Raw genomic sequence first — 24869 nt, forward strand, 5'->3', positions numbered from 1 at the left:
TGAATATTGGCCTGCCTTGCTAGGTTGGGAAGGTTTTCCTGGATAATATCCTGAAGAGTATTTTCCAGCTTGGATTCATTCTCTCAGTCACATTCAGGTATACCTATCAAATGTAAATTAGGTCTTTTCACATAGTCCCATATTTCTTGGAGACTTTGCTCATTCCTTTTTATCATTTTTTCTCTATTCTTGTCCTCTCATTTTATTTCATTAGGTAGATCTTCGACCTCTGATATCCTTTCTTCTGCTTGATCAATTCAAGTGTTTAAACCTGTGCATACTTCTCGGAGTTCCCATATTGTATTCTTCAGTTCCAAATCAGAAGGTGGATAATAAGAAGCTTCTGTGAGTTAAAAGAATATGTTGTAGCCCACTGTAAAGAAACTAAGAACTTTGAAAAAAGGTTTGACGAAATCCTAATGAGAATAGACAATTTCAAGAGGAATATAAGTGAATTAATGGAACTGACATCTATAGTTTCCAGCTGCTGATAAGCACACAGTAGCTGGACTTGCTTCTGCAGGAACTAGGAGGTCTCTACAGAGCAGAAGGCCGCTCCTGTTTTTGTTTATAATTGCAGTATTGGACTAGCAAAATAAAAATTATGAATGATCACTATTGAATTCTTGAAGACAGCACTACAGTTTGGGTCGGCAACTCCTCTGGGGTAGAAGATGCCAGGGAGAGCTTAGAGGACAAGACATAAAGGCCTGAGCACGCTCTGCAGATTCCCATTTTTGCAGTGTTTTCAAAAGCTCTTTATACTTTCTTTTGTGTTTTTCTTTGGAACTATTCTCATCTTTGGAACTCTGGGTTTTTTATATTTTTGGATTTACTGACAAGTACTCATAAGAAGTTTGTATCACTTGAAAGAGGACTTTGAAGTTTTAAGTGTTTACTGTGTTGTAAGGAAGCTCAATGCCTTGTTCCTGATGCAAAGTCAGTGCATTTTATCTTGCAGAGATTTTGTATTTTACATCTTAAGACACCAACAGTGTGCATCATTTCAATTCTGTAATTGGCTAATTCTCCACAAATAGTTCGTTTTATGAAACACAGCAAATTCTGCAGTGTAAACTCAGCAGTGGTTCAGGGGGCTGCTGTCTTTCTGCATTAATGTCTCAAATGAACTCTGGTGTTGGCTCCTCTGCCAAGCAGCCAGGTGACCACAGACAAGACTGTCTACCTTTCAGAGCTTCATTTTCCTCATCCATAAAACAGGAAGATTGGATTTGAGCATCACTCAGGTGCTTTCTAGCTCTTAACTCTGATTCTTTTGCTGAATATCAAGGCAAAAAAAAAAAAAAAATCCAAGATTGCGGCTTGAGGTCTTTTTACTTTGAGAATAGGAACTTGGGGACAGGAGTATTTTTCATAGCTTTTGAGGGTTAGAGGGAATGTTGAGGAAGGCCTAAAACAGGGTCAGCAACATATAGTCTGTGGTGGGCCCAGAACCATTATTTCTGGCCTTCCAGTGAACAGTTATGCTTTAGATGATGATATAAGTACTTATATAATATCCTCCCTTTTGCCTTTTTTGAATTAACTTCAACTTTTAACTTTAAAATTTCACCAGCAAACCTTAAAGTTTACAATCTAAGCCTTCATAGAAATCATTTGCTGGCCTCTAATCTAGCACATACCCTCAAAATTCTTCTACAAATGGGAAAGCCTGGGGAGGTGAGAACATTTTCCTCACATCACATTGTTGGGTAAGTATTCCGGAAGGCTGAGATTACATCCTTACTCTCAGATTCCTGGCCCAGCTATCTTAGATGACATTGAACACAGCTAAAATGACTCAACTCCTTCTTGCTAAAACAGAACAAGTAACTAAGGAACTACATCTATTTTTCAATTATAGCAGATGAATTACCAAAAGAGACAACATTTTTATTTAAGTATGGGTGATCTCTGTGATTCAGTGAGAAGAGCTGCTGTGTATGCGGGACAGCGTGCAAGGCTTTGGTTTTTCAGCACAGCATGCCAGGACCTGCTGACTCCTCAGAGACTTCTATCACCTTAGAAAGAGTGGTGAGAAGGTTGGGGATCGAGTGTTTTGCAGTGAACAGAATTCTTAGTAGAGCCAGGCTGCAGGGGAAACAGACTTCCCATGGGAAGCTTGCTTCCTTCTGGGAATCATGTTCTGATTTTGAAGTTGAATTCATTAAATAAGGAATGACTCACTCCAAGGCTAATTCTAATTACTCATTTGCTTACAATCTGTGTTAAGAGTGACTGTCTTAGTGGAAGCAATTCAGTATCGAGTTTCCCAAATCGTTGCTCCTGCTCAGGTGAGCATTTTGCTGCCCCACTTATTAATAATTAATTGCTTCAAAGGACTTGGCTAGGGTGGAAAAAGAAGTCAGTCAAGTGTCCTAGGGAAGTAATCTATCATAGTCCTTGAGGGCTGGGATTTGAGCCAGAGGAGAGTGTTGTGTGACCAGCTGTGACAGCCAGAGTGTGGTCTGCAGAGGGGAAGACATTTTGCTTGGCACTTAGACAAGTAAACACTTTCACTACTTCCCTAAGAAACCGCAGGAGAGGAAAGGTGAAAAATATTACTAAGCCTATCATTGCTAGAGAGCAGAAACTAGAATTTTCTGAGTTTTAGATGCATGGGGTTCTATTTTCTTGCATTTTTCTCAGCGGGTTGGTAGTGAGTGTTAAGTAGATGTTCTTTGCAATCCCCAAGCTTAAATTGAGACAGGATCTCGTAGCCTCTCCCTCTTTCTCTTCGCTTAAGATCCAGTGCCACTTAAATGGGAGAAAGTGTTGGGCAGTGTGTGCTGGGTATCATTCTTTTAGGTTGGCTCTTTATAGTAGGTCTGAGGCATTGCAGGCATGGTTCAGAAGAGAGGCTCTGGTCAGTCGACTCAATGCCATAAACAGAGGAGTGCAGTTTCCTTCCTGGTTTGGCAGATGATGAATTGGAGGTCCTAGAGCCGTGGCTTCCAGAGCAGGGTACATACAGTGATCTGCTAGGGTGGGGGAAGAAATTATTCAGACTTCTACTGATATTTTATTTTTCCTACCTCTTTATAAAATTTCTATTGTATAGGTTTTATAATGTACATAATATAGAATGACAGATATATATGTATCTAATTTATAAATAAATATGCAGTTATTTATATGTACAAATATTTATTTCCCCAAAAGAAGATTTGGAAACAGCTGCTCTAGATCTTGCAGATGAGTCTACCAAAAGGAAAGCGGGGCGGGAGTGTGTTTTTGAAACTCTGAAATCCCTGTTCATGCCAAAGCCCCAGATTCCAAAATAGATGTGAGAACTGTCTGCTCTAGTTACAGTGGTGACATGCCATTTTACATGCTTTGGGTCTATCACTCCGGTAAACCAGGATGAGTCACCCAAACAGTCAAGGCTCTTGCCAAGCTGTTTGGAAGGTGCTATGTCACTCTCATTTAAGCGTCATATGGTGACCCCCCAAGTCCCCAATATACACGGGTGCTGGACTGCACTTGAGTGGACACTGAATACAATATTAATGGGGATTCTCTGGTGGCGGGAAGGATTCTCCAGTGGCATTGGACAGAGAGTGAGAGGGCTGGGCTTTGTTCATTCATTTGTTCACTTGATAAACATTCACTTCTTATCTGGCACATGCTGGACATTGATATCACCTAAATCTTATTTTCTCTTTTATAAAATAAGATGAGATTATTTCTGAGTTTCTTCCTCACTCTGATTGTTCTTTAATCATTCTTACCCCAAATTGCTGCTGTTCTTATTTACATGGTTTTAGTTCATTGGCCATTGCTTTTGGAAGCAAAAGGTATAGCCGTATTCTTTTTTGATTTTTATTCTATGAAAGACAGTTTTATTTTACTTTTTAAAAAATTTTTATTTAAGTTTCCAGATACATATATAGGACATGCAGGTTTGTTACATAGGTAAACATGTGCCATGGTGGTTTGCTGCACCTGTCATCCCATTACCTCACCTAGGTATTAAGTACCACATACATTAGCTATTTATCCTGATTCTCTCTCTCCCCCCACCCCCGGCTGACAGGCCCCAGTGTGTGTTGTTCCCCTCCCTGTGTCCATGCTTCTCATTGTGCAACTCCCACTTATAAGTGAGAGCATGGGGTGTGTGCTTTTCTGTTCCCGTGTTAGTTTTCTGAGGCTAATGGCTTCCAGCTCCCTCCATGTCCTTGCAAAGGACATGATCTTGTTCCTTTTTATAGCTGCATAGTATTCCATGGTGCATATGTACCACATTTTCTTTATCCAGTCTATCATTGACGGGTATTTGGGCTGATTCCATGTCTTTGCTATCATGAATAGTGCTGCAATGAATACATACATGCCTGTATCTTTATAATAGAATGATTTCTATTCCTTTGGGTATATAACCAGTAATGAGATTGCTGGGTCAAATGGTGCCATCTTCTTTTTAAATGTTTTTTCCTTTCTTTTTGTGAATTGCAAACTCCTGGCATAAAATTGAAAATTAATAATAGCTAGCTTAAAAGGTAATATAAAATGAGTGTTTCTCACTTGAAAGAGCCTTCACTTCCAGCCAGGTGTGGTGGCTCATGCCTGTAATCTCAGCACTTTGGGAGGCCTAGGCAGGCAGATCACCTGAGGTTGGGAGTTTGAGATCAGCCTGAATAACATGGAGAAACCCCGTCTCTACAAAAAAATACAAAATTAGCTGGGTGTGGTGGCTCATGCCTGTAATCTCAGCTCCTTGGGAGGCTGACACAGGAGAATCACTTGAACCCAGGAAGCAGAGGCTGCAGTGAACCAAGATCACACCATTGTACTCCAGTCTGGGCAACAAGAGCAAAACTCTGTCTCAAAGAAAAAAAAAAGAACCCTCACTTCCTTCCTTTAGAGACAGACGTCCAATTGGGTACTTTTAAAATCCTTATATTACCACTGCAACATTAGAAATGTTATAATGGGCAGATGCTTTGGCTGAAAGAGAAATAAATAGGGTTTTCAGAATGACTCACTTGATAACCAAAACATAGACTGGAAATTTTGTCATTAAAGAAAGGGGTGTCCATATTTAAAAAATAGAGCGTTCCTTGCGATCTGTGGTCTTCTCAAATACCTGCCCAGCCCCCTTGGCCTGTCTGAACAAATTGGCCCTAAAATCCAGGCTTGGTCCCACCCCAGCTCTAGGACCAATTGTACCCTTACCCGGGAGGGAACTGAGAAGCCCAAGCCCAGCCCTTTTGATGGGTCCTTGGTCTGCTCTCTCTGTTGCTCTGTCGTGCTGTCTGACTCTCATGCCTGCCTTGCTCCCTTTCCTGTGTCCCTGCCCTGTTGGCCCCTCAGCACTCTGCTCCCCCAGGATCTTGATGGCCCTTGTCCCTGGAATTAGACATGCTCTTGACTCTGACCATGTGGCTGGGGACACACCCCTTCTTGCTGATGGACAGTCTGCGTGGGTCTCCCTTCCTATCTTGTGTCCCCTGGGGACATGTTCTGTTTCTAGAACAGGCTCTTGGTTAACAGTTGCCTAAATAGTAAAGTCAGACTTATACATGCCTGCCTTTCCTGTCAAACTTCTCCCATTGCCCAGTGGTCATAAGATACTGAATTGTCAAATCCATCTGCAAAATCCTATTCACTTTAACCTTTTCAGAATAACTCAGATGTATTTCCATGGCCACCCAAGCTGTGTGCAGCCCCTCATCTCATCTACAGGATGCTATAGTTATTGACTGAGGGGGCTCTCTCTGTTTCCACTCTTATCCCCCTCCTCCCATCCATATTTTCCTTATAGTAGACAGAGGATTATTTTGATAAGTGGAGCTCACATCTAGTTATGATAAAATCTCAGCTCCTTCCTGTAGCTTATAAAGCTCTGCTTGCTTTGCCTCCTGCCCACCCCTCAGACTGTTTCCCATTCTCCCTTGAAAAGGCTGAACTCATTGCAATCTTGAGAACCTTTGCAGGAGCTGTTTCCCCCACCCAGGAGGATCTTCTCTCTGGTCTTTCTATGGCTATTTCTTTTCTTTAAGTTTTAGCTCAGATTTCAGCTCCTTGGAATATCTTCCCTGAATGCCTAATTCTGAGTAATTCTTCTGGTCTACCTGTTTGCTCCTTCTCATGCTATCACCCTGTTTTGTTTTCTTTAGAGCACCTGGTGCTATCAAACACTTTTTCATTTGTTTGTCTTCCTGTTTGTTGACTGCCTTCCATAACTAAAACACCAGCTCCAAAAGAGCAAGGACTTTACCTTGTTTCCCTCATGATTCCCAGCATTTAGGCGTGTTCTGGCACAAATTAGAGCTAAACTAATATTTGCTGAATAAATTAATAAATGAATGAATGAATGTATGGATTCTAAATGCAACCAGAACAGCATTTATTTATATAAAATAAAGCATATAAGAAGAATATTCTCCTGGGATTAGGGTTTGCCAGAAGTCAAGCGTGCTCTTTTATTTTATTTTTTTAGTGTGAAATCAAAAGAAATACTAGGCCAAGCATGATGACTCATGCCTATACTCCTAGCACTTTAGGAGACCAAGGTAGGAGTATCACTTGAGCCCAGGAGTTTGAGACGAGCCTGGGCAACATGGCAAAACTCTGTCTCTACCAAAAAAAAAAAAAAAAAATTGGCCAAGTGTAATGGCATATGCCTGTAGACCCAGCTACTCAAGAGGCTGAGGTGGGAGGATCACTTGAACCTGGAAATTTGAGGCTGCAGTGAGCCATGATCATACCACTACACTTTAGCCTGGGCATCAGAGTGAGACTCCATCTCTTAAAAAAATACCAGTCATTGTAGAAAAGTGAGAAAAAATAAAAATAAAATTTAAAAACCACCTGATGTTCAAACTGTGTTATAAATGTGTAGAATCCGTCTATATATTTTTGACAATTTAAAAAATTTTTAACAAAAATATACTAGAGATGCTATTTTATAATCTACTTATTCACTTCACAACATAAAAAATATTTCCCATGACATTAAATATTCTTCTATAATTTTATATTTAATGGACATACATTATTCTATCACATAAATATGCAAAAATATTTTTTACTATCCTTCCTCCACACATCCCACCAAATTGTATATGAGTTTGTCTCTCATTGTAGCCTTGCAAAAACTGGATATAACACTTTTTAAAAATATTTGATAATTTGGCTGCTGCGGTGGCTCATGCCTGTAATACCAGCACTTTGGGAGGCTGAGGTGGGTGGAGCACCTAAGGTGAGGAGTTCAAGACCAGCCTGACCAACATGGTGAAACCCTGTCTCTACTGAAAGTATAAAAATTAGCCAGGCATGGTGGCTGGTGCCTGTAATCCCAGCTACTTGGGAGGCTGAGGCATGAGAATCGCTTGAACCTGGGAGGTGGAGGTTGCAGTGAGCCAAGACTGCACTACTGCACTCCGGCCTAGGCAATAAGAGTGAATCTCCATCTCAAAAATATATATATGTGTGTGTTTGATAATTTGAAAGACAAAGCCTACAGTAGTTGGCAATTTGTTTTGCACGTAGTGACCATTTGCTCTTCTCTTTTTGAGTCACAGCTAGATGCAAGAGAGAGATGCCCTTGGCTAGTGTGTTGGGTGGAAGGATTGGGTTCTGCTACCTCTAGCTTCTTGATTACATGACAGCATCACAAGGAGCCCACAGTTCCAGAAGATCCTGGATTTTCCCACAGGGAGATACAGATGCCTTGTTTCTTAATACCATCTGCAAAGCTCTTGAGAAATATAGAGAACAAAATTTAAACTTCATTTATTTATGTAATATAATTTAATTTCCTTTACTCAGAGAAAAATGCTTTATCTTTCATTGTGACTTATGTCTGGAGCGAGTGAAATAAAAAAGCAGAAGTGATGGAGAAACAAATTCATCCTGCATGGGGACAAAGGAAGTACACTCTTGCCTGAGAGTATTACACAGAAACCGAAAGAGGCTGTTCTAATTGGAGCCAGTAAGTTCAGTGTTGTCATCTGTATCTCCTCCAGGAAACCTTGGGAGAATACATTGGCACCTGATAAAACTTCAACATCAATAGATTGCCTTGATGTATCCAAGTCATAGAGCATCAGAGAATTCTTAGGCCCTAGGTTCAACCAAGATAAAGGAAAAACACTTTGTTTATATAGAAGGAAGAATCTGAGTTATAGGTAGCCTTGGTCAGTGAGATAGTTTAATTAGCCAATAATTGATCCTCAGATAAGCGTCATTGGCTACAATATCGCCACTGTGCAAAGCTGAGATAGTTTAAATTATACTACAAGAGAATTCCTCATGCATGTTTCTGAAGAACACATTATAGTTGTGAAATTCCATGTCTGGTCTCTATGGGAGACAGCTGGTTTCATCCATAGACAGCTGTGTAAAGTTGTCCTTCATGTTACTCCCATCCCTATAGTTGGAGTAACCAGAGGTATTCAGGCTCTAGTTTTATTCATCAGGGTTTAGCATACCATGTGCTGTTGAGTATAAGCGTGTTTCTTGTAGTAGGTAAATGAGAGAGGAGATGGATGATTATCTTGCTGCATAATCTGTGGGATGCTTGTTGCATAATGAAGTTTACAGTATATAGTGCTTGATCCTTAGAGGTTGGGGGGTCCCTAACCTCATCATCTCCTCTACTTGTGGCTCCTTCATATTCTTTTGTCCCATCTGCAGGTCAGGGAAGAGAACTTTCTGCCTTGGAGCAATGACTTGTGAAATTGATGATCAGCTATTCATGGTCATTGTTTTACTTTTGGGTGGGCTAGTTTTGCTGCCTAGGCTGGGGATCATTAGAAGACCTTCAGGAATTTTGTAAGCACAAATGGAAAGAGAAGCACATTGATTAGTATTTCAAAATATTATTTTTGTTCTTTACTGGTATTTGGAGAGATAAGACAGAGAAGTGGAGAGAAGGAAGTCGGAATCTCAGGCTCAGGGTTTTCACAAAGTAGAGTGATCCAGACCGCCTCTTTGTGATCATGACATCCATGCAGAGGGCTCAGTCCCATGCTACTGCTCTGTGCTTTTGGCTGCTTATTGGACACCTCCACCCAGAAGGCACACACACAACAGCTCACATTTAACACATCACCTTAATGTGTTTACAACTCCCCTCATGACTTCTTCTTTCTCCAAAATCCAGTCTCAAACCTGCTCCTTCTCTGACTCTGTTGATGACATCACTATGTATGCAGGTGTCCCAGCCAGAGGTCCAGAAGCCACCCTTGCCTTGTGACCCTTCCCCACACTCCACATATTGGCCACCAGAGTCCTCTGAATTCTCTCTCGGAAGAAGCCTGAACACTTATCCCCTGCTATCCCTTCTTCTTTTTCTTGGAACATTACAACCTCTTTTTTATTGATCTCCCTGTAGCCCATCCCCAGAACTCCTGCTACAGTCTTTGCTAGAAGTAGTTTTTGGAACCTGCCCATTGACTGCATGGAGAGTCCAGCCTCACACAGTGGGGCCAATTGTTCCTCACATACTGGCCTCCACTCTCCTCTCCAGCCTTAGTTCCCTCCAAGGCCTTTCATCCTGCCTTGACCCTCTCATCCTTCTCTCTCCAGACAAAGCTGCTCCTTTCACCACTGCCTGTCTGTGCCAGTTCCTTCCTTCCCACACTGGTTCCTTTGCTCTAGCTGTTCTTTTTTCTTTTCCTTTCTGCACCGGTAAATTGATACTGATTTTTCAGGTGACTCCTTTTCTATGACATATTTCTTGGCTCCTGATGTGGCATTGATAGTTTTCTCCTTTGTTTATTTCTTTATCAAGGTACTTGAAACACCTGTTTCTAACTATCGGTTTGAATGTCTGGCCTAACTGGGTGCCCTGTCCTTAGGGACTGCTCAGTAAGGGATAGATGACTGAAGTGAGGGAACTCAATCTAGCTGACTCTTCTGGTCCTGACCTGAAACCCTAAGATTAAATACAAGTCCTGTGTTGTGGAGTAAAATACAAAATCCAGAATTCTAATTTGCTTCCATTGAGAACTCATAGTAAGTACTGTGCATATATATAATGCATCAGGCTTTTTATAGCATTTAAAAAGAACAAATGGGCCAGGCATGGTGGCTCATGCCTATAATCCTTAGCGCTTTTGGAGACTGAGGTGGGAAGGTCACTGAGGCTAGGAATTCAAGACCAGCCTGGAGAAACAAGTGAGACACCATCTCTCTAAAAATTTTTAAAAATTATTCAAGTGTGACAGTGTGTACTTATAGTCCTAGATGCTTGCAGGCTGAGGCAGGCAGATCACTTTGAAGCCCAGGAGGTCAAGGCTGCAGTGAGCTATGATGGGCCACTGCACTCCAGCCTTGGTGATAGAGCAAGACCCCGTCTCAAAAAAAAAAAACAAAACAAAAAAAAACAAGTGATGTTTTTGTATTTTTTGCTCTAATTTTATTTTTAAAAGCATTTAAATGTTATCCTATTGGAGCAGAATATGATAATTTTAGCCAGTTTGTACATAAATCAGTCAATTTCTTGGAGAGGGTGAGGAACTGTATACATTCTTTATAACATAGGAGCAGTGACTTCACAAGAACATCTATCTTGAGTTACAAGCATGCTTTTTGATTCTCCTTGCCCAAGTTAACTGACTGCTTTGAATGAATTATCTACTCTTTCCCATTTATAAATAAGTTGGGGAGTCAGAAAAATACAAGGAAGTAACTCATGGTGAGGAGGCCTTAGAGCTACTGAGAAGAGTAGTGTTGAACAGAGCCCAGCTTGCTGCTTGGACGATACTCTGTCTGCAACTGTATTCTCCAGAGGATTTTTATTCACCTTTTCCCTGACTCTACAAGGTGATGCTGGACCCCAGAGAGCAGTAATCTGAGTTTACAGGCAGGAAACATTCAATCTGGTAGGGAAAATCATAAGAGGAACAGTGTTCAATATGCCAAAGCATCTTATGCCTTTCTGTATTTTTTTAATGTAAGTTATCATAATTTGATACTCATGACCATTTCTTTGAATTGGAAAGAACAGATACTGTTATCTCACTTTCCAAACAAGAAAAATTGAATTATACAGATGGTTGATTACCTGGCCATATGGTCCTGTCTCTCAGCGATGCTGACAACAGCTTCCCTCTCTTTTTATACTCAAGAATATAACCCTCCTATCACAAATATATTATTAAAATTATTGTTTATATATTTTATTTTATTTTTTTTTTAATTTTTTATTGGATTATAGGTTTTGGGGTACATGAGCAGAGCATGCAAGACAGTTGCGTAGGTACACACATGGCAGTGTGCTTTGCTTTTCTTCTCCCCTTCACCCACATTTGGCATTTCTCCCCAGGCTATCCCTCCCCACCTCCCCCTCCCACTGGCCCTCCCCTTTTCTCCCCAATAGACCCCAGTGTTTATATATTTTATTAAATGAATACAATCTTTAAAAGTCCTCTGAGGTATGTGTTAGTCCTAAGGACTCTTTGTAATGGATTCCTAACATCTTACCTGATTACAAAGAACATTTAATGAATGTAATAATATTTCATTATCTTTCCACTTGGAGTTAGCAGTTAGCTAAAATTTTGGTGAATCTCCAAAATTATTTTAACTAATGGCTGACTCCACTACTTGTCAAATATTAGTTAATAAGGTAGATAATGGCATATTGACAATGGTATAATTATAGTTAGTATTTATCAAATGCCTATTCCATGTCAGACTCCCTGTCATGTAAGCACCCAGTACCATTTTGCAGATAGAAAATTGAATTTCAGCAGGCTTCCGTAGGTTTCCCAAGATAATAGGCATGGTCGAGTTAACTTTACAACCAGCAATACTGCTACTCCTGGGGAGGAGTAACTAGTAATAGCATGTTAAAGAGACAGATGGTTGACAGAAGGAAGAGAATCCAGGCTATTTAAAATCCTCACTGTCTTCCTCTTGAGCAGTTAAAGGAAACCGAAAAAAGGTCGGGCGCGGTGGCTCAAGCCTGTAATCCCAGCACTTTGGGAGGCTGAGGCGGGTGGATCACGAGGTCAAAAGATCGAGACCATCCTGGTCAACATGGTGAAACCCCGTCTCTACTAAAAATACAAAAAATTAGCTGGGCATGGTGGCGCGTGCCTGTAATCCCAGTTACTCAGGAGGCTGAGGCAGGAGAATTGTCTGAACCCAGGAGGCAGAGGTTGCGGTGAGCCGAGATTGCGCCATTGCACTACAGCCTGGGTAGCAAGAGCGAAACTCCATCTCAAAAAAAAAAAGAGACCTAAAAAAAAAAGACCATGTGGTGAAAAAAATTGCTAACATTTATTGAGTAAATTGCTGTGCAAGGCACTGATGCGAGAATGCCACGTATATTAACTTAGCTAATCCTCACAACCACCCGTGGAGGCACACACTGCTTTTACTTCTGTAAAATGAAAGCTCATGTTACAGATATGGAAATTGAGGCTCAGAGATGATAAATGGTGCAGCCAGGATTAGAACCCAAGGACTGCTCCAGAGTCCATGCTTTAAATCTTGCTTAATAAGTTCTGGTTCATGGGAACCAGCTCTGTGTTAGGCACTTGATATGTAGATCTCATTTCCTTGTCGTAACAACCGTGAGAGGAGTTGTTGTCTCCATTTTACAGTCGAGGGGCCAGGGCTCCAAGTTGTCCAGTAACTTCCAGCCACTCACGAAGTAGAGGCAAGTTTGTGGCCTTTCCTCGGATCTGTTTCAGGTGGTTTGTGCAGGAGCAGCCATGGAATTCAGGCCCATGAACAGTTCTTATCACTGAACGCCATTCTTCTTCTTTGGTTTCAGGCTGACTTAGCAAGCAATGTTTGTGACATCTCATTATGGAAAATCGATTCTCCTTTTCACACATCTTCCACTTTCTTTGGCCTCTTGTCACTGCCCAGACGTGCATTTTCAATTCTCAAACAAATAAATCAAAACAGAAACAGTATTCAAGGGCATCCAAATGTGCTTCTCATACTGTTCAGTTGAGCACAGTGGCCCAAAACAGAACAAAGCTTACAGTGCAGGATCCTGCAGAGTCTTTGGCTTGGTTCCATATTCCCACCTCTCTTTTATTCTTACTCTTGAAAGGTACCCACCGCTTTGGGCAGAGACAAGGTAGAGAGAAATGACTGAGGCAATTTAGAATGCTTGTCTTGCTAGTTTGTCTTTCTCCATAAAAGGAGAAGATCCATAAAATAACAAGAGTAGAGGAATCTACTTATGATCTCTGAAAAGTAGCACAGAGAGCGAGAGCAGGTTTGGGAGGGAACAGTGAAAAATGTAAAATGCTAAATATTCTGACAGGCTATAGTTAAAATAACAACAATAATATTTTGTTTGTTTTTTGAGATGGAGTCTTACTCTGTCTCCCAGGCTAGAGTGCAGTGGCAAGATCTTGGCTCACTGCAACCTCCGCCTCTCAGGTTTACACGATTCTCCTGCCTCAGGCTCCCAAGTATCTGGGATTACAAGCACCTACCACCATGCCCAGCTAATTTTTTTGTAATTTTAGTAGAGATAGGGTTTCACCATGTTGGCCAGGCTGGTTTTGAACTCCTGACATCAAGTGATCTGCCTGCCTCGGTCTCCCAAAGATCGTAATACTTTTAAAATGAAAGGCAGGAAGGAGGCATTTGAAACAATGGTGAGATATTAAGCTTGACAATTAGGGAGAATGACTATTCTGGTAGAAAAGAACATAAAGTATAGTGATGGTTTTATTTCATGTTTTTTACTTGCTTCCTGTTTTGTTTTTGGAAGGTCTGTTTGTTTCAAGTCAGCTGTCAGGTCACATGTTGTTTTAACATGATGATAAACATAAAGATTTATCTATATTCCCTCCAGACAGGCCAAAGGGAGATTTCCTCAGTATTGAACGCTGGTCTACTGCATGCAAATGAACCCTCATTAATCTATGAAATTCATCATGTGTTACTGCAAAGTAACAATTTATCACGAACAGTGATTTTCAGATTTGTTCTTCCATGTCCTAAAGATTTTTAGCAGTTCTTCAAGAACCACTGTTGGTGACTAGTGAGGGAGGTATAGTAGGTACGGTTTCTGGGCCCCACCTTTGCATCAGTCTGTCTCTTTCATACATGGGAATTGTGCTCAAAATTATGTCATCCGGGAAACTGCAAAGGGTTGAAGGTTTTGAGAACTTTTAGGGATATTTTCCTTTCAAGCTTCAGGGTTGAAAATTGAGTAACTCCTGTGAGAGTAGGAACTCCTTGCCATACCAGAGACTGCTCAATCAGGAGAGGGCAGTGGGAGGCCCCATGAGGCCCCTGGAAATGGTCTACCCCACCTTAGCCACAGTGCATGGCTGGCAACATGCTTTTTCTCTTCCAAGATTTATTGTCTGAACTTATATTTTTCCAGTGTGTAGCTTTACATAGTTGACGCCACATTGTTAATATAAAGATGCTTTTTTTCATTTAGTAGTATATAGCAAGCATTTTCAAACATTATTAAATTCTTCTAAACATGAATTTTAATGTCTGTGCAATATTCCATCACATGTATTTAACTATTTTCCCACTGGAAATTTAGATTGACTTAAAAACATTTTTTGTTATAATAAATGATACACTGATGAACATCTTTATCCAAAAATTTTTGTCAGCATTTCTGATTATTTCCTCAGGGTTAATTCACATAAGTGGAATTTCTGGTTCAAAGAATACCACAGCTATAAAACTGCATATATTTTGCTAATTTTCTTCCCAGAAATGCTAAATCAATTTTATATTGACACATAACAACAGAGAATTTCAATTGCCTGCTCTTAATAAACCTTTGTTTCATAAAGGATTATTAGAAAATTATCTTTTGGTGACAGTAGATATTTAAAGTAGAAAAATGTATGCAGGTTTGGTGAAATTGTGTGAGGAAAATTTTTTCTTCTCATCCCCTTCATCCTTCAGAAGAGAAGGATGAGGAAAAAAATGTACAACCAAAGAAATAGAGCTTTAAGATAGAATGAGGAGGCAGTTATTAATCAGTTGACATTTTTTCAAAAAAATGCTAAAAACATGCTAAAAAAGACATTTTTTTTAGCATGTCTTAAAAAACACATTGAAGCAGCTTGCATCCCTGAATGCACCCCCTGGGATGCAAGCACATTTTATACTGCAGATGTAAGGGTGCAGGACTTTCGAAGTGCTAAGAGTCAGAATGTAATGGTTGCATGGCACCTGCATTTAAAACCCTAACTTTAGTCAGCCAGTATGAATTGGAAACCAAGGTTCAAATCATGGCTTTGGCACTTACTAACTTCACGATTGTCATGAGGTCCATTACTGTAAGTTGTTGTTCTTATCTTTAAGGTGAAGAAAATATTAGCATTGTTGTGGGATGCAGATAAGGCAGGGGAGGAATTCAGCACTTGGTCAAGAGCTGAGCTGATCACAACAGCAGCCACATGTAGCTACTGAACATTCGAAATAGGGCTGGTCCGAACTGAGATGTGCTAAACATGTGTAGTGTGCAACACATGCTAATTCCAAAGGCTTAGTTCCAAAAAAGAATGCAAACTCTTTATTAATAAGAGTTTATAATTATTAATGAATGTTGATATCATTACACGTTGAGATACTATTTGGATATCTTGACCTCAAGTAAAACATATTATTAAAATTAATTGTAATACATTTATTTTGCTTTTTAAAGGCTTCTTTTCCCTCTGTGAAATGGCTTATGTTATAATTTTATTGGACAGTACTGCTCTAGAATATAATAAAGGCTCAAGGAACAATTCTTAGAAGAAAAGGTGTGTTATTTCTCCCTTATTGAACGGTTCAGTTGTTATCTTCTGGGGCATTTAATTCTTAGGAAACTATGAGGCATTTGGACAGGGTCCTCTGTTTTGTTCCGGATGGTTAAGAAAGGCTAGAGTAGGGCTGATGCCTAATCTTTCATTGTTTGTTAGAGTGGTGAGTGGAGAGTTTAAAAATAGCGTCCCCTCCCTCCTCCCCTCCCAATGCTCATCCCTCATGAGTTATTTCTGTTGGCCGCATTAGGAACCTGACATTTGATTCATTCAGTGGGTCCTGCCTAGGTCCTTAAAAACAGAATGGAAGGTTAGGGAAAGGCTGCCCTGGGCCATGACAGGCCGAGGAGACCAAGGGTATTGGAATAACCAGTATGGCAAAATGCTTGGTCAAGATCCAGACTCGACGAAGCCTCCAATTGCACATGGTGAACCACTGCAACAGTAACGTGTTTGTTCGTCTGCTGAGACTCGGCTCCAAGGTCACAGCTCGGAACGCTGGTATGTACCATGCCCTGGGCTGTCATCCTGTGTCTGAAGTGTGCGGGCTTTCAGCTTTCTGCTCATTGCTGGTGGAGAGAAGGCCAGGGTGATCTTGGTGTCAGAGGCTTTTGATAAGGGTGAGAAGAGAGAGAGGGAGGGAGAAAAGCAGAGACAAGGAGTGTGAGCAAGTAAGTCAGTGCAAAGGAGAAACAGGAGGGTGTGTTCCCTTGTACAAGAAAAATGATATAAAGTTGTCATAAATACAAATTACACCCTAGTCAGCAGTGGGTGAGTTAGGAGGGAGAGGGAGGCAGTGGTGGTGTGTTCCTCCAGATTGTTCAATAATATGAGAAGATTATGGAGAAGGCAGAATGGATGATCAGAACATGCTCTCCCTCCTTTCATTGTTGAAAGGGTCAGATCTCAGATTTGCTTGCTGGGGTGAGGCAGAGCTCCACTTTATCCTCAAGACATAGCTTTACTCAAAATATCAGCTGAAGAATTGCAATCAAACTGACCTTCTGCCAATTGCCCTTTCAGTGTAAATATATTTGATATTTTATGGTCCTTGGGGGAAATAGGAATTGAAATAGGAACTTAAAAAGTTAGAGCTTACAGCAAGAAAGAAACTGTGGCTATATGTGTACATATGGTTTTTACCAATTGATTAAAACAAAATACACCTGGGAAATGTCTGGAATTGGCTATTTCTCATGCACACGTGTGGAACTGACTTAAAAGTGAATTGAGATTAAATTAACTATTTGTATAATGACATAAGTAACATATGATGTGTTCTTATTGTAAAAGATTTTAAAAAGAACAAATATATAGATGCTTTCCTTTAATACTCCCAATAGTTGATCTATGAATATTGCCATATAGGATATAGGACGTTTTTTGTCATGAATGGGATTGTTTGCGATATAGTATTGTAGAATTAGTTTTCTCACTTTAGCATAGGACTTGAAGGACTTTCCAAATCCATACATGTTAATATACATCCTTTTTAGAAATGGCTGGATAATACTAAGTAAATAGAGATATAGTAACTCAGTTATTTAATTATCAAATTATTGTTGGAAATGGTTATGTCTCGTTTTTTGTCTGTAACAGATGGTACTGCAATGCATATGTGTACAGAGGCATTTCTCTTTAATAGATGCTTAAAAGTGTAATTGTTGGGTTGAAGGATATGTAAATTTTAACTTTTAATGGAAATGGACAAATTATCCTCTAAAAGCAGATACTAACAACGTGAGTACGAGGTTGTTTGTTCCCCCACATAATCACTAACCCTGATATGCACAGTTTCTTAAAAGCTTTGCAAAATGGTTGAAAGGAAAATGAGACTTCATTGTTTTAATTTGCATATCCCTATTTGTCAGTGAGGATAAGGATCTTTTCAAATAATTGTCTATTTTCATTTCTTCTTCTGAGAATTGCCTATTTGTTTACTTAGTACATCTCTGTTGTGTTTTTGTCCTTCCCATATAGATTGTAGTATTTCTTTTTCAATCTGAGTATTAATTCTTTGTATTTTACAAATGTTAATTTTTTTCTCCCAATTGGTTCTTGGTTTTCAACTAATATTTAATGTTAACTTTATGACGCAGGCACTTTTTATAGGCACAGAGAACTTCTATACATGCAGGCTACTTACTTTTTGTATATTTTAGGTTTTATTTCTTTTTTATCTTAATTCTCCCTATGCCAATATTATAAAAGTATTTCCTGTTTTTATTTTTAATAATTAATGCATTTACTTAAACTATATGAAATTGCTGGTAATAACTGCTTATGACCTTCAAAATGGGCAATTTCAATTTCATGTGGTACCTAATTTTGTTTTAGTTTAACCTTTTATCTCCTTAGGAATTTTATGTGTGCATGACATAGTACAGGGATATTACCATGGGATATAGGGATAAACCATAGGGATATAGGGATTTTCCCCCACCCCACAATTGGTTAGCCACATTTTACAAAACTATTTTTCATAAACAAATTTTCCATTACATTCAAGGGTATATTTCTGAATTTTATTTATTATTCTGGCTCTATAACTATACGGTATAGTTTTAATATCAGGTAGGCCAAGTTTCCCCTGCATTGCATTTTTTTTAAAGAAATTATATTTTTGGAGCAATTTTCAGATTCACAGTAAATTAAAAGGAAGGCACAGAATTTCCCACATATTGAGAATTTCCCTTACACATGCTCAGCCTCCCTCATTATCAACATCCCCCACAAGAGAAGTACATTTGTTACAAATGATGTGTCTGCATTGAGACATCATGACTATCCAAAGTTGATAGTTTGCAAAGTTGATTAGTTTGCAGGTTTGGACAAATGTTTAATGACATGTATCTCCACCGCTATAGTATCATACATAATAGTTTGCCCTAAAAGTTCTGTGTTCCACCTGTTTATCCCTCCCTTCCCCTAATTCTTAGTAACCACTATTTTTTTTTTGTCTCCATAATTTTGCCTTTTCCAGAATGTCAAATAGTTGGAATCATACAATATACAGCTTTTTTAGACTGGCTTCTTTCACCTAGTAATATACATATAAGGTTCCTCTATAGTTTTCCATTATCTGGATGTGCTCACTGATTTATTATCCAGAAGTTTTTGATTATCCATGTGTACTTTTACCATTTGTCTTTTTTGAAATTGTGTTGGGATTTCTATTGAAATTGCATTAAAGTTTAGATTAGTGAGAGGAGAGCTGAATTTTCAGTGTATCAAGGTCCCCTATTCAGGAACATCATTATGTTTTTCAATTTATTGAGATTTTATTTTATGCTACTGTGTTATATTTTAACATTGTCCTTATACAGGTTTTTCAGACTTCTTGTTGTGGATATTCATGGATATATATGGCTATTTTAATATATGCATTTGGCTATTTTGAATGATATTTTCCATTATTTTTTATATTGTCTCTGCTATATGCACTAAGTCACCTGCTTTAATATCCTGGTCTTGCACTTGAACACCTTATTAAATTCTTATTGGTGTCCTGTTTCATTGTCATCTCTCTTCTATGTAGATAATTCTATTACCTGGAACTAGAATTTTGTGCCTTACTTTCCAATATTTACACTTCTTATTTTTTGTCTTCATCATATTGCATTATTTAGGGCCGATACTGATGTGTGGTGATAATTCTTTGTTATGCTCCTGACTTCGGCGGGAATTCTTCCAAAGTTTTGCTATTATATAATGTTTGCCATCACACGTAGTGATTTCTACAATTCTCTAGCCGATATTTCAGGTGCTTGCCTTTCAGGACATAAAATTTTAATGGAAAAACCCATAGAAAATCTGCAGCACAGTGTAATGACTGACTGTGGTGATAGTTTGCATTGCAAAGAGATCCACAAGATGGTATGACAGCTGCATCAATTAGGATGCCATCATCAGCAAGTAACGAAGAATTCTAATTAGCACTGGTTTAAATAATAAGGTGATTTATTATCCAAGACAAGTTCAGAGTTAGAGAGGATTCCAGGGTTGAGAACCAGTTTCATTTTATCTCTACACTGCTCTTCTCAGTCAGCCAAGCTTCCCCTCAAGCAGTTGCCATCAGCACCATTGGACAGCTGCCAGTTTCTGCTGCCTCCTTCACTTACAACAATGTCGAGAGATAAGGAGTCTGTACCTTTCCAGGATGTTCTTCTTAGAAGTAAAAACCTTTCTCAAAAATCCCTCCCTCAGACCCCCTCCCACTACCTCTCTTCTTCTCCCATATACCAATTGGCCCATATACCAATTTTAAAACCAAATGTGACCAAAAGACTGGAATTACCATGACTGGCTTAGACTAATCATTTGGGCATAAATGGGCCATAAGGAGTCAACAATGAAAAGTACCAGATAAGTAGCATATAACCCATACTGGGAGTGAAGGGATAAGAGAGCCTTCCCAGAGGATACAACACATAGGGTCTTCGAGGATGAGTAAGAGCTATCCGGGTGCAGAGGACATTCCAGGAAGAGGTGGCAGTCTGTGCAAAGACACAGAGGCATGACATAATGTGACACATATGGGAACCCCTCACTAGGTGGGCATGGAGGAAGCATATGAGGTAGAGTAGAGCTTTTTGTACTAAGCTAAAGAGTTTAATAGTTAGCCTGAAAGGCATGAGAAACCTTTTAACAAGAGGATTGATATAACTAATTAGGCCTTTAAAAATGATTATTCTGGAAGCAACTTACAAGAAGCTGGTCTGAAATCAAAGAAACCAGTGAGGAGGCCACTGGTATCATATAGTTAAGAAGTGATAAGAATGGAGAGGCAGGGACAGCTTTGAAAATGAAGAGGGTGGCAGAATTCGCAGAAGTTGACAGATGTGAGCAGTGGGTGAGAAGTAATAGTTTTGGCCAATCCTTGGGTTGCTGATATAAGAGACTGAAGAAAAGATGGTGCCATATACTACATAGTGAGTGGTGCAGGAGGGAAAGAGTTGGGTGGGAGATGATGCATTTGGGTTTGGATGTATTGAAGTTGTCCTGTGCACAGTTGCCTGGTAAATCTCACTGAAGAGTTTTGAGTTGAGATGGCCCAGAAATTCAGCAACATAGATTTCCCAAACTAAGTTATGTTCTATGTTCTCTGGGAGAATATATTTGGGAAATATTGAGTTACATAAAACTGATTTCATCTATTCCCGACCTTGCAGACATTTGTATATGCTAGTAGTAATATTATTGAGTGTTTACCGTGTGTCAGGCACTTTATGTGTATTAACTCATATTCCTTTCCACACAATATCCCCATGCAGCATGTCCTGGAATTTTTGCCATTTTACAGATGAGAAAACCTGGAATAGCACAATTAAGTAATTAAGTAAACTGTCAGTGGCAATGAGTACAAGGCCAGGATTCAAACCCAGAAAGGTGACTTCAGAGTTTGTATACTTAATCTTGATAGTAATATTCAAAAGGTGATAGAGTGTGCAAGGTTTCCCAAACTTAGCTGACGAGGGAACACTCAAGGGACAGCTGGCAGAACCTTAAGGGACACTGGTGACCTGTAGTAGCAGGTTGAACAATACTGTAGTAGCATATTGGAGCCATAAATATGGTTGAAATGCCAAGAAAGAGGATATAGAGTAAGAAGAGCAGAGAGTTGAGGCCATCACAAATAGAGTGAAAAGATTATGAAGACAGAGGTAGCTTAGAATCATTGGATGGAAACCAAGGGAGTATAGAACCTCAGAGGTCAAGTGAGCAGTAGGAGGATGGAAGAAAACACTCATTGTCTTTAGCAATATGGTGATCATTGGAGACTTTGTGAGAGCCATTTCAGTGGGTGGGGGAAGCAACTGACCATGGAAAGCAAGGACAAGGATTGCATGAATCATCTTTAGGAATTCTACACATTCACTCAAGTCACCCAAGATGATGGTAAGACTATGGGTGTCAAGATGGTCAGCAAAAGTAGAGGCATAACCAAGAGGCAAGGCTGGCAATGATGGCCACTTGGAGAAGAGAGTTTAGTCTGCAAGGATGAAGCCTAAGGATGGAGAAAGAACCTGAATGCCAGCCAATGCTGGCAGTCCTGGGTTCTGGAAGATGTTTACATGGGAGGCAGTGTTTCAGATTTCAGAGTGGAGCAGCAATGGGAAAGTATTAGGATCTGCTGTGTGTGTGTGTGTGTGTGTGTGTGTGTGTGTGTGTGTGTGTGTGTGTAAGTTTCCTTTCATGCATTATTTCCTGAGTCACTGGGATGACTCTTCATAGGTTTTAAATAGAATGAATTGGTGACTCCCAAATATGTTCAGAGGCACCAGGAACATTTGTAGCATTAGATCTTCTGCGGTGTTCATTGCTGAAACTAAAAACTCTCATCTGGAAAAGTAAATGTCATCTTTAGGATTTTTCTTTAAACCCATGGGACAAGAGTTTCTCTTGAAGTATTAAACTTTATCTTCCAAAAAGGAGAGATAGAGGAGTCACATGTGAGGTTAACGGTATATTATCTTCCTAAGTTTTAGAAGTTTGCATTCTGCTTAATGTGAATAGAAAACATTTTAGGGACTGATAGAACATGTAGAGAATATAGTGATATTTAAAGTTTATTTTGTTTCTTACCTAAGTCATTAAGCCCCACAGCAGCCAGTGATTTTTGTGTATGTGTGGCTTCTGTTTTGGCTATGATACTATCACAGGAGAGGTTCCATGTAATTAAGTGATCATAAAATTTGAGAGTGAAAAGGGAATTTTAACAATGCTGTCATACTGACACTACAGCAGACATAGAGTAGGACGGCTCCAGGCAAATGGGGATGAATGGGGACCCTACATATAAGGTCATCACGGGTTCAGCAGATGAAATGGGGCCAATGACAGAGAAGCCTCTTCCCCCTTAGTTAAGAAGTGAGGGTCTTTCTGGGCCTCTCAGATCTCCTCCTCTTCAGCCAACATGGTAAGTTCGGGGAAAGCATGGGCTTTGGAATCAGACAGGCATGGATACAAACCCTGCTCTGTTGCTTTCTAGCTTTGTGACCTTAACTTCCCTATGCTTCATTTTTCTTATGACTCTTATGAGTATCACATGCTCATATACTTTAATGTATCCAGCCAAGTAGACAGTTATTAAAAATCTTAATGGCCTTGTCTCCTTTTCTCTTTCTACATATAACTTTAAGTAGGACAGATTGGCGACAGACATAGTCTAAGCTGGAGCCACAGAATACTGTACTGGGGAGGGTCTGGTCCATTTTGCAGGTAAAAAGCCCAAGACTATAAAACTGAAGTGGTGTGCCTAATGTTGCTCAGATAGCTGTGGCTTCGCTGGAAAACTGATTCCAGGTGTCTTAGGCCACTGCTTTTTTCACTCCATCATATTTTCCAGAAGTGGAGTGGTATTGCCAAGATGATCAACATTAGATCACTCAGTTTAGCCTACTCAGGGGGAATGGCTCTGGTTAGGAACAGTAGCTACGAGATGTCTATAGAGACCTGACAGCTTCACATGCACTTGAGTTGTGCTTGTCACACTTTGAGGTCCAGTGTCTCCCTGTAAAAACAAAAACCTTGGAATGTTCTCACTAGCATCCTGAGGTGTAACTTTCAGAAAACACAGTCTGCCTACACTTAGCTAAGTCAAAATAATGCTATGTCATATAAGGAAAAATTAGAAGAAAGTCATTTATAATAAAATAATAAGAATTTCCAAAGGTTTTTCTCAAGCATGACTCACCAGGAGGCAGAATCAAAATGTGAGATGTTTGGAATAGGGGAAAATGGGCATCAAGGGAACCACCCAACAGACTAGGGGTGGTAATATGTGCTGTGACGCAGGCAACTCGACTCCTTAGCATCCCTGATGAGATGTGATATTCTCAACTTCTAAATTCTCAGCAAAAATCTTCCCTCAGTTTACCCAGTGGTGGCATTTCTGAAAAATTTAAGATATGTTAAAATCATACCCCAAATGCTTTAGGTTTAAAGGTAAAACAGAGGTAGATTCTAGATTCAGATCATTATAAGTAGGTGTTTCATCTATATGGGTAATATCTGACATTTGACATTTGAAAGTTCTGTGGTATACAAAATAATTCTTCATTTTGTGAAAGTATCCTACACAGTTCAGCATGTCTGGCATCCTTGACTCCTGCCCATCAAATGACACTAGCCCCTCCAATCATTGTGACATCTACAAAAGCCTCTGTGATTTTCTAAAACACCTTCCTCCAAATGGTGGTGCTTTCTTTGTACCCCTGCTCTGGAGGTTTAATGGGCATTATTACATAGTTGGGCTATGTATGGGCTGTCTCAGCGTGCCTCCAAGGGAACTAGTGTGGTGGTTCCTAACGACGCCACCTGCCAAAGCCTCCTAGGGTGAAGGTAGGCTTCGTGCTCACAGGGTGAGCATCAGAGCAGGAAGTAAGGCTGAAGAAATGTCTCCTGCAAAGTGAACCAGTTTGTTTTCAGCCATATAACAGCAATGACAGTGGCAGATTTCAGATAGGAAAGACATTGCCATGTGGGTTTAGAGTTACTCCAAGGAACCCAGATGCCAGTCTTTGCTTAGGAAGTTAGCAAAGTTAAATGCAAATTGCAGATGATTCATTATATTCTGATGTCACCATATTGTCCCCAAAGTGCTTTCTCTCATTTTTCTTTTCTTCACACTTTGATCCTTTCCACAGCCTTGTGAAATAGTTAAGGGTTATTAGTATCCTCATTTTAAGGCATTTGCTCTGCTGACACCCAGTATGGCATTGCCTGCACCATAGAGATCACCACCCACAGGCAAACTAGACAAGGGCTGTTAGCCAAGCTCTTTAGCTGTTGTGTATACATACAAGCTGCTGGAAACCTCAGCTGTAGCATTTGGATTCTGTTGCAAATATGCTCAGCGTTAACAGAGAGGCTGGCTTCTGAATGTAACTGTGAGCACTGCTCATTCCATTTTAAGTTACAATTAATTTTGCTGTGCACTGAAAGGGTCTATATTTTGCTTCAGTAATGAGATGAAGAATAGCTTTTCTAGTAATAGCATCTATCAGTAGCTGCCTAGTAGGTTGTGTTGTGATGCCTGGCATATCTTTAGGGCATGCTGTTTATTGGGGTTTACATGAGTGGTGCTGATGGGAGTGAGCAGCGTGCAACCTGCTTGACTGTACATGGCAGGCATTCTGTCTGACATCAACGGTCTCTCTTTTC

The 24869-nt window shown here is 39.9% G+C and overlaps 1 protein-coding gene across 14 annotated transcripts in view; it reads left to right on the forward strand.

The window, feature by feature from the left end:
• Nucleotides 1–24869, forward strand: part of FRMD3 (FERM domain containing 3) — a 398735-nt gene that overhangs the window by 352997 nt on the left and 20869 nt on the right. The window lies entirely within an intron of this gene.

The sequence above is a fragment of the Callithrix jacchus genome, chromosome 1 (assembly GCF_049354715.1).
Source record: "Callithrix jacchus isolate 240 chromosome 1, calJac240_pri, whole genome shotgun sequence".
Taxonomy (NCBI): Eukaryota; Metazoa; Chordata; class Mammalia; order Primates; family Cebidae; genus Callithrix; species Callithrix jacchus.